Raw genomic sequence first — 8,132 nt, 5'->3', positions numbered from 1 at the left:
TGAACCAATAAAGCAATTGATGACCTGTACTGTCCAAGGAGGCAGAAATCTCCGAGTAGACACCAGGCGCCTTCCACCACAGTCAAATCAGGCACAAATCAAAGATGGGACACTTGGAGAGGGTGGGTTCATCAGTACTCTTGACTTTCAATAAGAAAGACTATTCTCCTTGATATTGGATAGATAATGATGAAAATACAGATTGAGCAGCGACTGTGGAGAGAGAACTAAGCTGAGTTTCTGGGGTTGTTTTGGGTTCATGACTTTTCAGCAAATGCTTCTGTAACCCTTAGTTTCAGCGGGCGGCATTAGTCTCGGGGAAGACAGTCTCCAGCCCCGGCAAACTTGTGAAATCTCGTTTGTGTGGATGCTGCGTGATGTGTTACCCCATTACAAATCCGTACCATGAAAGATCAGACAATACACCATATGGAATTAAACCATTGAGCTTTATAATTCTTAATCTGACTATGGAGTTACTAAAGAAAACAAAAAGAAAAAGGACCTATTTTAAAGAAACAGTCTAAAGTGCACATTGGAGCTCAAGGTTTTCCTGTCCATTCGTTCCCCATCAATAACAGCCCCCCCCCCCCGGGCATCGTCGACTCCTGGCCACATTCCAACTCCACTCCGTCCTGCAGTCTACGACCTCTCCATTCTGGCATCTTCTCTCTCCATCTTCTCCCAAACAAAAGCCCACGGATCCCTCACTCTCGGGAACACAAGGAAGAAAAACACTCCCCTCACTGGACAGCGCATATTCCAAAGCCTGTGTTATCTACAGTCATAACCCAAACACTGCCGCTACAGATAAACCATTACACTAGCAGTGAAACCTTTCCCGGGGCTTTACACTTATTACCAGCATTTTCTGTTTTTGCTTTCATTTCCAGCATTGGCAGCACTCCAATCCTAAACCTCTGCAGCTATCTCCAGTCTGCTTTCTGATGTAGCCAACAAGTCACACACTTGTTTCAAACAGTGGGTAAAGAGTAAGACTTGTCATTACCATTTCCCCGCAGTACCGAGCGTCTAAAGCCAAATTGCTGGAAGAACTCAATGGACCAGACAGCACCTGTGGAGGAAAATGGACAGTCAATGTCTTGGGTCCAGACCCTTCATCTGGACCTCATGGTTGCAATGGTCTAGTTGGGATCTCAGCAGCAGGTTAGCTGAGGTAGGTGCAGAGATAGCTGGAATCAGGGACCTACAGCAAGGAAACAAAGTTTCAAGACAATATTAAGCCTACAAGCTGATAGACTCGTCTTGAGACAATTTCTGGGATGGAGATGTTGTTCAGGGACTCACTTCACTCCCCTCAATGCTGAACTGGCTCCACAAACTATAGACTGACTTTCAAGGATTCCACAATTCAAGTTTTCAGCATTATTTATTTATTTTATTATTTGCACAATTTGTCTTAGTTTGCACATAGTTTGTTTGTCAGTCTTTGGGTATGGTTTGTCATTAATTCCACTGCATTTTTAAAATTTTTTAAGTAAGTGCCTGCAAGGAAATGAATCTCTAATTATGTCCTTTGATAATAAAATGACTTTGACTTTGACTTTGACAGGGTTGTGTCAAAGACAAAGGTTTCATCCTCTTTACTGCTAAGCCTGAGGCAGAGCACTGGTGCAGAGTTGTGCAGCTGAGTGACACCAGTCTAGAAGAGGAACTTCACCACAACGAAGAAATTTTGCAAAAGCCCAACACACAGATTAAATCCGTCCAAAACACCTTAGTAGTGTGGCACAGCCTGTGTACATCAAAGTGTGGTGCAAACTATTCCTCTCTGGCCATTTGCTTCCCAAACTGATCATCCCTTTTCACAAATCCTCAGAATAGATCTTTGGGGTTAGGAGCAGTGGGATTTTCACTCCTGAGGCAGTTTACGCTCAGTAATCTTACTGCTTTTAAACCAACTTTGGAAGGCGTTGTATCAATTTCTGACCCAGAAATTTATTTTAAGATTTGACCTCATGTAACCTGAAACAATCTCTGTATTATCTTTAAATATACTGTCAGCATCTGTAAAATGGGAATCAGTGAAAGGAATTTTCTTTTATCATTTATGCTTGTTAAATACGGGAGGCAAGTATTTTGATTAAGGTAGGATTAACTGTATCTGTCACACATTCATTGAAACATTGAGGCCTGCAGTGAAACGCATCGTTTGTGTCAACAACCAACACTGCTGGGGGCAGCCCACACGTGTCACCTTGCTTCTGGCACAAACATAGCATGCCATATCTTCCTAATCCTAACCTAACCCATACATCTTTCAAAGTCAAAGTAAATTATTAACAAAGTATGTATATGTCGCCATGTACTACCTAGAGATTCATTTTTCTTGAAGACTTTTACAGGAAAGTAAAGGCGTGCAATAAAATTTTATAAAAAACTAGATATAAATAAAGACTAACAAACAACCAATGTGCAAACAAAGGCAAGTCGTGGAAATAATAAAAAGGTAAATAAAGAACACTGAAAAGCAGTTGTGGAGCCCTTGACACTCAGTCTCTCGGTTGTGGAGTCAGTTCATCATTGAGGTTCGCCTGATGGTTGAAGGGCCATTATTGTTCCTGTACCTGGCTGTGCGGGAGCTCAGATCCCTGTGCCTCCTGCCCAATGGTAGTAGTGAGCAGAGAGCATGGCCTGGATGATGATGATGATGATGATGATGGATGTTGCTTTCTTGTGGCAGCGTTCCTTGGAAGTGTGATGGACTGGGCTGTACCCACCACTTTTCCTGGGCATTGGTGTTTCCACACCAGGCCGTGATGCACACAGTCAGCGTGCTCCCACTGTGCATCTATTGGAGTCTGTCAGCATTTTAGATGACATGCAAAACCTACGCAAACTTCTAAGAAGGCAGAGGCGCTGCAAGGTTTCTTTGGAATGTGGGCGGAAGTTGGAGCCCCAGGAGGAAACCCACGCAGTCACGGGAGAGCATACCAACTCCTTACTGACTGCTGCGCCAACTGAACCCAGTGATTCCCGGTGCTCTGAACCACTATGCTGCGGGAAAGATTAAGAACAAAATATACTGCATATGGGAGACATTATATTTGGAACAGTGTACAAGGGAACAAACTTGGTCAAGGATATGTAGTGGGAAAAGTCACCGCAAATCAAGATGGTTAGCATTTTTCACTTTCAGAATGATTTGCTGTTATTCCCATTGTCAGGTCCATTATTCACAAGTCCCAAACGTGCACGCAAGAAAGCAGGCAGTCGTCTTGCTATCTGAACTAAAGTACTAAATGTGTTCTTTCTAAACAGGTCAATGATCCTATTAAGTATCACACACCGAGAAAATCTCTTGCTCAAAGCCCATAGTCAGTCATTCAGCCAGAATGGAAGCCTTTATGCACCGAAACATCTGAAACATGGACTGTTGGGGAATGGGATATTGTCATATCACCGGCACATTAACCCATTTGTTGTGCGGTTCACCAGTGGGCGCTCCCATACAGGTTAATGCTTGTCACTTTCGCTCTCTTTCTCTTTAACCTTGAAAGTGTCCTTTACATTTGTCCATTATCTTAGCTGAAGTCGCCATAGAAACAAAAGTAAAAGCAATCTGTACTCTGTCGCCATCTCCTGGGATGACCAGGATAATGTGTCTCCTTGCATTACTAACACAAGTGGAAGTTTCAGAATGAAGCTCTTAAGGTTTAGTGTTTTGTCCAAAGAAATTGTAATCAACTTACATTAAGCACATCAATGCATGTATCAGCGATACATCTCACTTTTCTTTTGGCTCTGAGTTCAGGTCATTTTGAATCACGGCCAGTGTATGAAGCTTAAGTCACGTCAACCTTCCTGCTACAGATGGTCCCATACCTCTCGAGAAGGTGAAGATTGAGTGGCCATACGTGGGCTGTTCTGAAGCCAAACAAAGCAGTGTAGTCTCTGCATCAATCTCTGTAACCCCTTCCTACCCTACAAATCTGCACGTTGCCTGTTTTCCAGAATATCGTCCCCCTAAGCTTTCATGGAATTCTCTCCATAAACTTCTCCAGCTCCCTTTTCTCCAAGACACTTGGTAAATCTTGTTTCTTTGACCATGTCCTAATATTCATGTATTTCCTATTTCCTTATGATAATAGAGAGGCATCACAATCTTTCAAATGTTGTTTGAAAGGCCCATGTTCTTATATGCTTGTTCACTGACTATTTCCCTGTATTTTTCAATATGGAATTGCATACAGGACAGCTGTAGCAGGGTTTGCATGTCATTTGTTTCCTACAAGGTGAAACCTCGCAGTATAAATGGCAGCAATGCTCCACTCCCCGATGAGCTCAATGACTTTTATGTACGCTTTCAAACTGAGGATAACGTTACATCTATACGAATCCATCCTGGAGGCCAGTGCCCGAATACTTTTCAGGAGGGTGAACCCTCACAAGGCATCAGGCTGTGGTGGTGTACCTGACCAGGTAATGTAAACCTGTCCCATTCAACTGACTGGAGTATTCAAGGCCATCTTCAGTCTCTTCCTGATGCAGTCTGAAGCTCCAAACACTTCCAGTGTCCAAGAGAAGGGTGAGTGGCCTCAACGATAATTGCCCCATAGCACTGACATCCACCATAATGAAGTACTTCAAGAGGTTGGTCATGGCTCAAATTAACAGCTGGAGTTGCTACAACTCACCTACCATCACAGTGCATCCCATGAACACAATCTCACTGGCCCTTCACTCTGCTTTGGAGAAAATCACAAAACGTATGTTTGGTTATAGTTTATCGCTCAGCTTTCAACATAATCATTTCCTCAATACTACCAACCAAGCTTCAAAACCTAGGCTTCTACCTCCCTCTGCAATGGGATGCCCAACTAAATGCATCCAAACACAATTCCAAATTAAGTCCCTTCTGCCTGAACATGATCCATCCTGCTGCATTCCCTGTACATTCAGGTGTCTATCCAACAGCCACTATCACTTCTGCTTCCAACACTACCCCTAACTGCCTGTTCCTGGCACCTACTACCCTCTGCGTCAGAAAACCAGGAGTTGTCACGTTGAAAGCTCCATATCAAAGTATGTTGCCAATGTTGGTAGCATCTCAGATGGAGTTGAGGTGGTGGACAACAGTCAAACAGATCGGCTGGTTGAGTGGTGTCACAACAAAAACCAAGGAACTGGCTGTCGATTTCAGGAATGGGAAGTCAGGAGAACTCACAGCAGTGCTCACTGAAGATGTTGTGGCCAATAATAAAATAGATTAAGTAACGAAAAAAAAACTGGGCCCTGAACACACACACTTCTGTGACTCAAGCATTCTTTTACTTTACCTGTGCACAAGGAGAACAACATGGGCCCCGTCACCCACACTGTTCTGAAGTCTGATCGGAAAACTGTTATTCTTATACAGAATCAGCTTATCATTTTTGGAGATTGATCATTGCAAATTGCATATGTTTGAATTCTTTACTCGCAATATCAATCGCCATTCGCAATAGAAGTGTTAAAGTTAATCGAAACTTCAAGCAGATGGCTGATGATATTTTGAGTTAGTAAAGACACAGAGCCTTAGTCGTTGGGTATGTTTCACATCCCTCCATTACTCTCATCTCATTTGTCTCTGGCACCCGCCCCCCACCCCATTGTGTGAAGGGATACTCTGCTTCAGGAAGTCTCACTTCAGAGGCCTCAGTCGCCTCGCTTGAGTACTGTAATGTTGAATCTGCCACAGTCAACCTCAGCCTAAGCAGGGGTGTCTCTGGGGTGGTAAATTGGATGAGTAAGTATGCAGATGATACTAAGATAGGTGGAGTTGTGGATAATGAAGTAGGTTTTCAAAGCTTGCAGAGAGATTTAGGCCAGTTAGAAGAGTGGGCTGAAAGATGGCAGATGAGTTTAATGCTGATAAATGTGAGGTGCTACATTTTGGTAGGACTAATCAAAATAGGACATACATGGTAAATGGTAGGGCATTGAAGAATGCAGTAGAACAGATGGATCTAGGAATAATGGTGCATAGTTCCCTGAAGGTGGAATCTCATGTGGATAGGGTGGTGAAGAAAGCTTTTGGTATGCTGGCCTTTATAAATCAGAGCATTGAGTATAGGAGTTGGGATGTAATGTTGAAATTGTACAAGGCCTTGGTAAGGCCAAATCTGGAGTATTGTGTACAGTTTTGGTCACCGAATTATAGGAAAGATGTCAACAAAATAGAGAGAGTACAGAGAAGACTTACTAGAATGTTACCTGGGTTTCATCACCTAAGTTACAGAGAAAGGTTAGACAAGATGGGTCTTTATTCTTCGGAACGTAGAAGGTTGAGGGGGCACTTGATAGAGGTATTTAAAATTATGAGGGGGATAGACAGTTGACATGAATGGGCTTTTTCCATTGAGAGTGGGGGAGATTCAAACAAGAGGACATGAGTTGAGAGTTAAAGGGCAAAAGTTTAGGGGTAACACGAGGGGGAACTTCTTTACTCAGAGAGTGGTAGCTGTGTGGAACGAACTTCCAGCAGAAGTGGTTGAGGCAGGTTCGATGTTGTTGTTTAAAGTTAAATTGGACAGCTATATGGACAGGAAAGGAATGGAGGGTTATAGGCTGAGTGCAGGTCGGTGGGATGAGGTGAGAGTGAGAGTTCGGCATGGACTAGAAGGGCTGAGATGGCCTGTTTCTGTGCTGTAATTGTTATATGGTTATATGGTCTCCAGCCGTATCACTTGACTACAACTGCCCCAGTCTATCCTTGCCTTACCGCGCTTCCACAAAGGGTCAGCAGTGGAAATGGTGAGCAGTTTCAAGGTCATGGGCATCCACATTTTAGAGGATTCATGCTGGGTTCAACACCTTTATGAAGTCACCAAGAAGCCACACCAGCAGCTACACCTCATTAGGAGTTTGAGGAGATTTGGTATGTCACCGAAGACTCTTATAATTTTTTACAAATGTGCAGCGGAGAGCATTCTGACTGGTATGGAGTCTCTAATACACTGGATCAAAAGAGGCTGCAGAGGGTTGTAGATTCAGCAAGCTCCATCACAGGATCCTACACCATCGAGGACATCTTCAAGAGACAGTGGCATCCGTCATTAACAACTCTCACCATCTGAGACATGCCTCTTCTCATTGTACCATCAGGGAGGAGGTACAAGAGCCTAAAGGCCCACAATTAATCATTCAAGCATGGCTTCTTCCTCTTCACCTTCAGATCTATGAATGGTCCGTGATCCCTACCTCACTATTCCTTTTGTTCTTCAGTATATTTCTGTATTGTATAGATGTTTCTGACCTTGCACTGTATTGCTGTCAGAAAACAAATGTCACATCATATGCCAGTGGTAATAAATCTGATTCAATGGTCAGTGAATTGTCATAAGTTGTCTAATTGTTGTTTTCTGAAGTGCGCTGTGTAAGAAGCAGCAGAAACAAAGTACTCTTTTAAAATCTCCCCCTCCCCCTCCAACTTTCAAATCCCTTACTCACTCTTCCTTCAGTTAGTCCTGACGAAGGGTCTCGGCCTGAAACGTCGACTGCACCTCTTCCTACAGATGCTGCCTGGCCTGCTGCGTTCACCAGCAACTTTTATGTGTGTTACTCTTTTAAAATGTTCGTTTATTTTTTACTTATTAAGAAACAGTGCGGAAAAGGCCCTTCGAGCCTTGCTGCCCAGCAGTCCCCTGATTTAACCCTAGCCTAATCATGGGAGAATCTGTGATGACGAATTAACCTCCCACCGGTAGGTCACTGGCCTGCGGGAGGAAACCGGAGCACCCGGAGGAAACCCACGCGGTCATGGAGAGAACATACCAACTCCTTACAGGCAGCGGTGGGAATTGAACCCAGATCACTGGTACCATGAGACTTTGTGCTAACCACTACACTACCACACCGCCCCACTTATCTGATTTTATATGAAAGCTGATTTTTTTTTTTTGCAATGATTCCCGACTACGCTTTTATTAACGAATTATTAAACACCATGACAGCGAATCCAACGTTGCCCATCTTTGCGAGATATCACTGAAATTAAAGAATTCATACTCAAAGTACATTAATTATCAAAGAATGCATCAATTATACAGCCCTGAGATTTGTTGCTTACAGGTAGTCACAAAGCAAGAAACCCGAAAGGACCCAATTAAATAAAAATACAAGACCAACAC

The sequence above is a fragment of the Mobula hypostoma genome, chromosome 4 (assembly GCF_963921235.1).
Source record: "Mobula hypostoma chromosome 4, sMobHyp1.1, whole genome shotgun sequence".
Classification (NCBI taxonomy): domain Eukaryota; kingdom Metazoa; phylum Chordata; class Chondrichthyes; order Myliobatiformes; family Myliobatidae; genus Mobula; species Mobula hypostoma.
The sequence above is the reverse complement of the archived record's forward strand: the minus strand, read 5'-3'. Positions refer to the sequence as shown.